At 57.0% G+C, this 7,500-nt stretch overlaps 2 non-coding genes and 1 pseudogene across 2 annotated transcripts; all 3 read right to left on the bottom strand.

Moving 5' to 3' along the window:
• LOC144420382 (large subunit ribosomal RNA) overlaps positions 1-1,062 on the bottom strand; it is a 3,694-nt pseudogene extending 2,632 nt beyond the window's left edge.
• Positions 1,063-1,350: 288 nt separating this feature from the next.
• Positions 1,351-1,504, bottom strand: LOC144420135 (5.8S ribosomal RNA). The gene has a single exon (XR_013474494.1). It is a non-coding gene; the product is annotated as a 5.8S ribosomal RNA (ribosomal RNA).
• A 298-nt stretch (positions 1,505-1,802) lies between these two features.
• On the bottom strand, positions 1,803-3,612 carry LOC144420247 (small subunit ribosomal RNA). Its single transcript, XR_013474599.1, has one exon. It is a non-coding gene; the product is annotated as a small subunit ribosomal RNA (ribosomal RNA).
• Positions 3,613-7,500: the final 3,888 nt, after the last annotated feature.

The following is a 7,500-nucleotide window of genomic DNA, read 5'->3' as shown; positions in this document are numbered from 1 at the left end:
CTCTGGCTTCGACCTTCCCAGGCATAGTTCACCATCTTTCGGGTCCCAACATGGACGCTCTTGCGCGACCGCCCCGGCAGAGCGGGTGCGATCGGCCGGTCGTGCGCCGGCGCCCGCACGGGGATCCGGGTCCGACCTCGTTCGGCCAAAGGCCGCCTTCACTTTCATTTCGCCTGCGAGTCTCGAACCACTCGACGACTCGCGCTCATGTTAGACTCCTTGGTCCGTGTTTCAAGACGGGTCGGGAGGGTGGCCGACGTGGCCACGGACCCCGAGCGCGTCGACGGCGCGCCACCGAAACGGCAGCCCGCCGAACACCGGCACTGCGTACAGTGCAGGCAAACGACAAGCCAGCCGAACGGCGACGGCCGCACACAGAGAGCGCGCGGCATCCATTCCTCGATCCGCCGCCGGGCCGCACCGCCCGCGCGCTGTAACACCCCCGCCGGAGCGGAGGCCACCTTCGCGCGGGGACTTAGACCGACGGCAAACCGGTCGTGACCCGCGCCGGTCGCTAGTGCGCTGAGACGGTGCGCGAGCCGACTCGGCAGCGGCGCCTTAAGCGTCCGCGAACCGAGACGGCGCGCCCCCGCACCCAACTGAAAGCGAGCCGGCGACCTGACGGGCCCTCCCGTTTGCCTCTCAACCGTTTCACGTACTCTTGAACTCTCTCTTCAAAGTGCTTTTCAACTTTCCCTCACGGTACTTGTCCGCTATCGGTCTCGCGACCGTATTTAGTCTTAGGTGGAGTTTACCACCCGCTTTGGGCTGCATTCCCAAACAACCCGACTCCGAGAAGACCCGAAGCGGCCAAGGCAAGCGCCTCTATGGGCCTAACACCCGCCCTGGGACGAGGCCTCGATCAGAAGGACACCGGCGCTCGCCGTTAGCCGCACTGGGACTTCCGTACGTCACAACTCGGCGCGCTCGAAAAGCGCGCAGATTCGACGCTGGACTCTTCCCGGTTCACTCGCCGTTACTCAGGGAATCCCTGTTGGTTTCTTTTCCTCCGCTTAATAATATGCTTAAATTCAGCGGGTGCTCTCGCCTGAACTCAGGTCGTATGTGTCAAGCGGGCCGCTTCTTACACGGCCCGCTGGCATCGCAAGTCGTCGCCGCCGGCGCCGACCGAGCGCGTACCGTCGCCGCCTTGGCCCACGGTCGGTCTTGATCTCGTGACCGGACCGACCGACCTGGACCCGCCCCTCGAACGTAGTTGAACACGTCGAGGGGCCGGCGGTGTACGGGACACGCGGTCGCGCCGAGAAAGCTCGGCGACCGCTTCAACTTGGGGCGACGCCCGGCCGTCTTCGCAGAGGCCAGGCGACGGCCCTCGGGTGAGGACGAACGCGACCCTGAGGCAGACGCGGTCCCGGGATTGACCCGAGACCGCAATTCGCGTTCAGAAGGTCGACGTTCAATGTGTTCTGCACTTCACATTACTTCTCGCACTTGGCTGCGTCCTTCATCGACTCGCGAGCCGAGTGATCCACCGTTAAGAGTCGTCCTCGACGTTTCGCCCGGCGCCGAAGCGCGCGGACGTCACACTGTGGGATCGACCACAAAACCACCACCGACAACAACTGCACAAAAACACCAACAAACGGCTCCGAGCGACCGCCGGGCTGGGCCGGCGGCACATCGAGCGCGGTGCCCAGAAGCCACCATCGCACTCGGCTGCCTTGCTATGCCAACGTGTTACGCGTGTCGCCCGGGGCGGAACCCCGATTGACGGCCGCCCTCTCGGCGGCACCCAAAGACAATTAAGTGCGCGGTCGGCCGGGGCCTACCACCACTTTCGGTAATGATCCTTCCGCAGGTTCACCTACGGAAACCTTGTTACGACTTTTACTTCCTCTAAATGATCAAGTTTGATCGTCTTCTCGACACGCCGACGCGGCCGTTGCCAGCCGCGACGGGGCCGATCCAAGGATCTCACTAAACCATTCAATCGGTAGTAGCGACGGGCGGTGTGTACAAAGGGCAGGGACGTAATCAACGCAAGTTGATGACTTGCGCTTACTGGGAATTCCTCGTTCAAGGGAAACAATTGCAAGTCCCTATCCCAATCACGAATGAGGTTCAACGGGTTACCCGGACCTTTCGGCCTAGGTTAGACACTCGCTGCTTCACTCAGTGTAGCGCGCGTGCGGCCCCGGACATCTAAGGGCATCACAGACCTGTTATTGCTCAATCTCGTGTGGCTAAACGCCACTAGTCCCTCTAAGAAGTTAGACGCCGACCGAGAAGGTCGCGTAACTATTTAGCATGCCAGAGTCTCGTTCGTTATCGGAATTAACCAGACAAATCGCTCCACCAACTAAGAACGGCCATGCACCACCACCCACAGAATCAAGAAAGAGCTCTCAATCTGTCAATCCTACCTGTGTCCGGGCCGGGTGAGTTTCCCCGTGTTGAGTCAAATTAAGCCGCAGGCTCCACTCCTGGTGGTGCCCTTCCGTCAATTCCTTTAAGTTTCAGCTTTGCAACCATACTTCCCCCGGAACCCAAAGACTTTGGTTTCCCGGAAGCTGCCGGAAAGGTCGTCATGGTAACGCCTCCCGATCGCTAGTTGGCATCGTTTATAGTCAGAACTAGGACGGTATCTGATCGTCTTCGAACCTCTGACTTTCGCTCTTGATTAAAGAAAACATTCTTGGCGAATGCTTTCGCAGTAGTTCGTCTTCCGCCGATCCAAGAATTTCACCTCTAACGGCAGAGTACGGACGCCCCCGTCTGTCCCTCTTAATCATTACCTCGTGCTCCGAAAACCAACAAAATAGAACCGAGGTCCTATTCCATTATTCCATGCAACACTATGCAGGCGAACAGCCTGCTTTGAACACTCTAATTTTTTCAAAGTAAACTTATCGGCCACCGCCGACACTCAGTCAAGAGCACCGACGGAGAACCGAAGGTGAGGCGAACGCAACCAGTGACACGCCTTGCGACGGACCGGCGGCGCTCGCCCAAAATCCAACTACGAGCTTTTCAACCGCAACAACTTTAGCATACACTGTTGGAGCTGGAATTACCGCGGCTGCTGGCACCAGACTTGCCCTCCAATGGATACTCGTTAAGAGTTTTAGGATGTACTCATTCCAATTACAGGGCCTCGTTAGAGTCCTGTATTGTTATTTTTCGTCACTACCTCCCCGTGTCGGGAATGGGTAATTTGCGCGCCTGCTGCCTTCCTTGGATGTGGTAGCCGTTTCTCAGGCTCCCTCTCCGGAATCGAACCCTGATTCCCCGTTACCCGTTATCACAAAGGTAGGCACGTAGCGTACCTTCGACAGTTGATAGGGCAGACACTTGAATGATACGTCGTCGGTGCAGAGACCGTACGATCCGCGTGGTTATCCAGAGTCATCAAACGTCACAGGACGAACCCGGTCGGTTTTGATCTGATAAAAGCGCGCCTCCCGAAGTCGGCGCTTAATGCATGTATTAGCTCTAGAATTACCACTGTTATCCACTTCGCTTACGAGACCAAATAAACCAAGACTGATTTAATGAGCCATTCGCAGTTTCGCTTTACGAGAACTCGTACTTGCACCTGCATGGCTTAATCTTTGAGACAAGCATATCACTACTGGCAGGATCAACCAGATAGCTGCGACAGCTGCGCTCGGCCCTTGCTGGGCCGCCCGGCGCGTGCTCGTCGCATTCGTTTAAGACCGAGGCGATCGCCTGCGGCCGTACTCAGCTTCGACAGTCGCTGGCCGCGACGTCCACGCTCTCGCCGGCAGTGCCAGGCGGAGCGATTTGCGTTTTTTCTTTGCTCGCCCTCTCTCGGGCTCGATCCATTCAGTTTCGCACAAACAAGAGCTCTGCCGGCCGCCTGCAGCGGTGCCTAAAACCCGGGCATAACAATGCGACCGTTCTGCTAGGCCGACAAGCGCTCAAGCCAGACGCTCGATCGAACGCCCCCTACATATTAGTCGAGACAACGGCTCGCTCATTAGCATCGCGTTTGTACTTTAACTTTTTTCGGCTCGGCTTCTTTCGACGCCGATGCCGGCGACGCAGCACTCTCTCGCCCGCCAGCCACCGAGAAAAGGGTGCGCTCCGACCGGCCCCGCACCGCTCTTTCATGGCTCATTCGAGTTTACTGTCTTTCGCTCTGACATGCCTTACCTAGGGTTAGGTTAGTATGCTTGCACGTTTGTACTTTAACTTTTTTTGGCTCGGCTTCTTTCGACGCCGATGCCGGCGACGCAGCACTCTCTCGCCCGCCAGCCACCGAGAAATGGGTGCGCTCCGACCGGCCCCGCACCGCTCTTTCTTGGCTCATTCGAAATTACTGTCTTTCGCTCTGACATGCCTTACCTAGGGTTAGGTTAGTATGCTTGCACGTTTGTACTTTAACTTTTTTCGGCTCGGCTTCTTTCGACGCCGATGCCGGCGACGCAGCACTCTCTCGCCCGCCAGCCACCGAGAAAAGGGTGCGCTCCGACCGGCCCCGCACCGCTCTTTCTTGGCTCATTCGAAATTACTGTCTTTCGCTCTGACATGCCTTACCTAGGGTTAGGTTAGTATGCTTGCACGTTTGTACTTTAACTTTTTTCGGCTCGGCTTCTTTCGACGCCGATGCCGGCGACGCAGCACTCTCTCGCCCGCCAGCCACCGAGAAAAGGGTGCGCTCCGACCGGCCCCGCACCGCTCTTTCATGGCTCATTCGAGTTTACTGTCTTTCGCTCTGACATGCCTTACCTAGGGTTAGGTTAGTATGCTTGCACGTTTGTACTTTAACTTTTTTTGGCTCGGCTTCTTTCGACGCCGATGCCGGCGACGCAGCACTCTCTCGCCCGCCAGCCACCGAGAAAAGGGTGCGCTTCGACCGGCCCCGCACCGCTCTTTCTTGGCTCATTCGAAATTACTGTCTTTCGCTCTGACATGCCTTACCTAGGGTTAGGTTAGTATGCTTGCACGTTTGTACTTTAACTTTTTTTGGCTCGGCTTCTTTCGACGCCGATGCCGGCGACGCAGCACTCTCTCGCCCGCCAGCCACCGAGAAAAGGGTGCGCTCCGACCGGCCCCGCACCGCTCTTTCTTGGCTCATTCGAAATTACTGTCTTTCGCTCTGACATGCCTTACCTAGGGTTAGGTTAGTATGCTTGCACGTTTGTACTTTAACTTTTTTCGGCTCGGCTTCTTTCGACGCCGATGCCGGCGACGCAGCACTCTCTCGCCCGCCAGCCACCGAGAAAAGGGTGCGCTCCGACCGGCCCCGCACCGCTCTTTCTTGGCTCATTCGAAATTACTGTCTTTCGCTCTGACATGCCTTACCTAGGGTTAGGTTAGTATGCTTGCACGTTTGTACTTTAACTTTTTTCGGCTCGGCTTCTTTCGACGCCGATGCCGGCGATGCAGCACTCTCTCGCCCGCCAGCCACCGAGAAAAGGGTGCGCTCCGACCGGCCCCGCACCGCTCTTTCTTGGCTCATTCGAAATTACTGTCTTTCGCTCTGACATGCCTTACCTAGGGTTAGGTTAGTATGCTTGCACGTTTGTACTTTAACTTTTTTCGGCTCGGCTTCTTTCGACGCCGATGCCGGCGACGCAGCACTCTCTCGCCCGCCAGCCACCGAGAAAAGGGTGCGCTCCGACCGGCCCCGCACCGCTCTTTCTTGGCTCATTCGAAATTACTGTCTTTCGCTCTGACATGCCTTACCTAGGGTTAGGTTAGTATGCTTGCACGTTTGTACTTTAACTTTTTTCGGCTCGGCTTCTTTCGACGCCGATGCCGGCGACGCAGCACTCTCTCGCCCGCCAGCCACCGAGAAAAGGGTGCGCTCCGACCGGCCCCGCACCGCTCTTTCTTGGCTCATTCGAAATTACTGTCTTTCGCTCTGACATGCCTTACCTAGGGTTAGGTTAGTATGCTTGCACGTTTGTACTTTAACTTTTTTCGGCTCGGCTTCTTTCGACGCCGATGCCGGCGACGCAGCACTCTCTCGCCCGCCAGCCACCGAGAAAAGGGTGCGCTCCGACCGGCCCCGCACCGCTCTTTCTTGGCTCATTCGAGTTTACTGTCTTTCGCTCTGACATGCCTTACCTAGGGTTAGGTTAGTATGCTTGCACGTTTGTACTTTAACTTTTTTCGGCTCGGCTTCTTTCGACGCCGATGCCGGCGACGCAGCACTCTCTCGCCCGCCAGCCACCGAGAAAAGGGTGCGCTCCGACCGGCCCCGCACCGCTCTTTCTTGGCTCATTCGAAATTACTGTCTTTCGCTCTGACATGCCTTACCTAGGGTTAGGTTAGTATGCTTGCACGTTTGTACTTTAACTTTTTTCGGCTCGGCTTCTTTCGACGCCGATGCCGGCGACGCAGCACTCTCTCGCTCGCCAGCCACCGAGAAAAGGGTGCGCTCCGACCGGCCCCGCACCGCTCTTTCTTGGCTCATTCGAAATTACTGTCTTTCGCTCTGACATGCCTTACCTAGGGTTAGGTTAGTATGCTTGCACGTTTGTACTTTAACTTTTTTCGGCTCGGCTTCTTTCGACGCCGATGCCGGCGACGCAGCACTCTCTCGCTCGCCAGCCACCGAGAAAAGGGTGCGCTCCGACCGGCCCCGCACCGCTCTTTCTTGGCTCATTCGAGTTTACTGTCTTTCGCTCTGACATGCCTTACCTAGGGTTAGGTTAGTATGCTTGCACGTTTGTACTTTAACTTTTTTCGGCTCGGCTTCTTTCGACGCCGATGCCGGCGACGCAGCACTCTCTCGCCCGCCAGCCACCGAGAAAAGGGTGCGCTCCGACCGGCCCCGCACCGCTCTTTCTTGGCTCATTCGAAATTACTGTCTTTCGCTCTGACATGCCTTACCTAGGGTTAGGTTAGTATGCTTGCACGTTTGTACTTTAACTTTTTTCGGCTCGGCTTCTTTCGACGCCGATGCCGGCGACGCAGCACTCTCTCGCCCGCCAGCCACCGAGAAAAGGGTGCGCTCCGACCGGCCCCGCACCGCTCTTTCTTGGCTCATTCGAAATTACTGTCTTTCGCTCTGACATGCCTTACCTAGGGTTAGGTTAGTATGCTTGCACGTTTGTACTTTAACTTTTTTTGGCTCGGCTTCTTTCGACGCCGATGCCGGCGACGCAGCACTCTCTCGCCCGCCAGCCACCGAGAAAAGGGTGCGCTCCGACCGGCCCCGCACCGCTCTTTCTTGGCTCATTCGAAATTACTGTCATTCGCTCTGACATGCCTTACCTAGGGTTAGGTTAGTATGCTTGCACGTTTGTACTTTAACTTTTTTTGGCTCGGCTTCTTTCGACGCCGATGCCGGCGACGCAGCACTCTCTCGCCCGCCAGCCACCGAGAAAAGGGTGCGCTCCGACCGGCCCCGCACCGCTCTTTCATGGCTCATTCGAGTTTACTGTCTTTCGCTCTGACATGCCTTACCTAGGGTTAGGTTAGTATGCTTGCACGTTTGTACTTTAACTTTTTTTGGCTCGGCTTCTTTCGACGCCGATGCCGGCGACGCAGCACTCTCTCGCCCGC

Source organism: Styela clava, chromosome 2 (genome assembly GCF_964204865.1).
Source record: "Styela clava chromosome 2, kaStyClav1.hap1.2, whole genome shotgun sequence".
Taxonomy (NCBI): domain Eukaryota; kingdom Metazoa; phylum Chordata; class Ascidiacea; order Stolidobranchia; family Styelidae; genus Styela; species Styela clava.
Note: the sequence above shows the minus strand (reverse complement) of the source record. Positions and strands in the feature narration are given on the sequence as shown.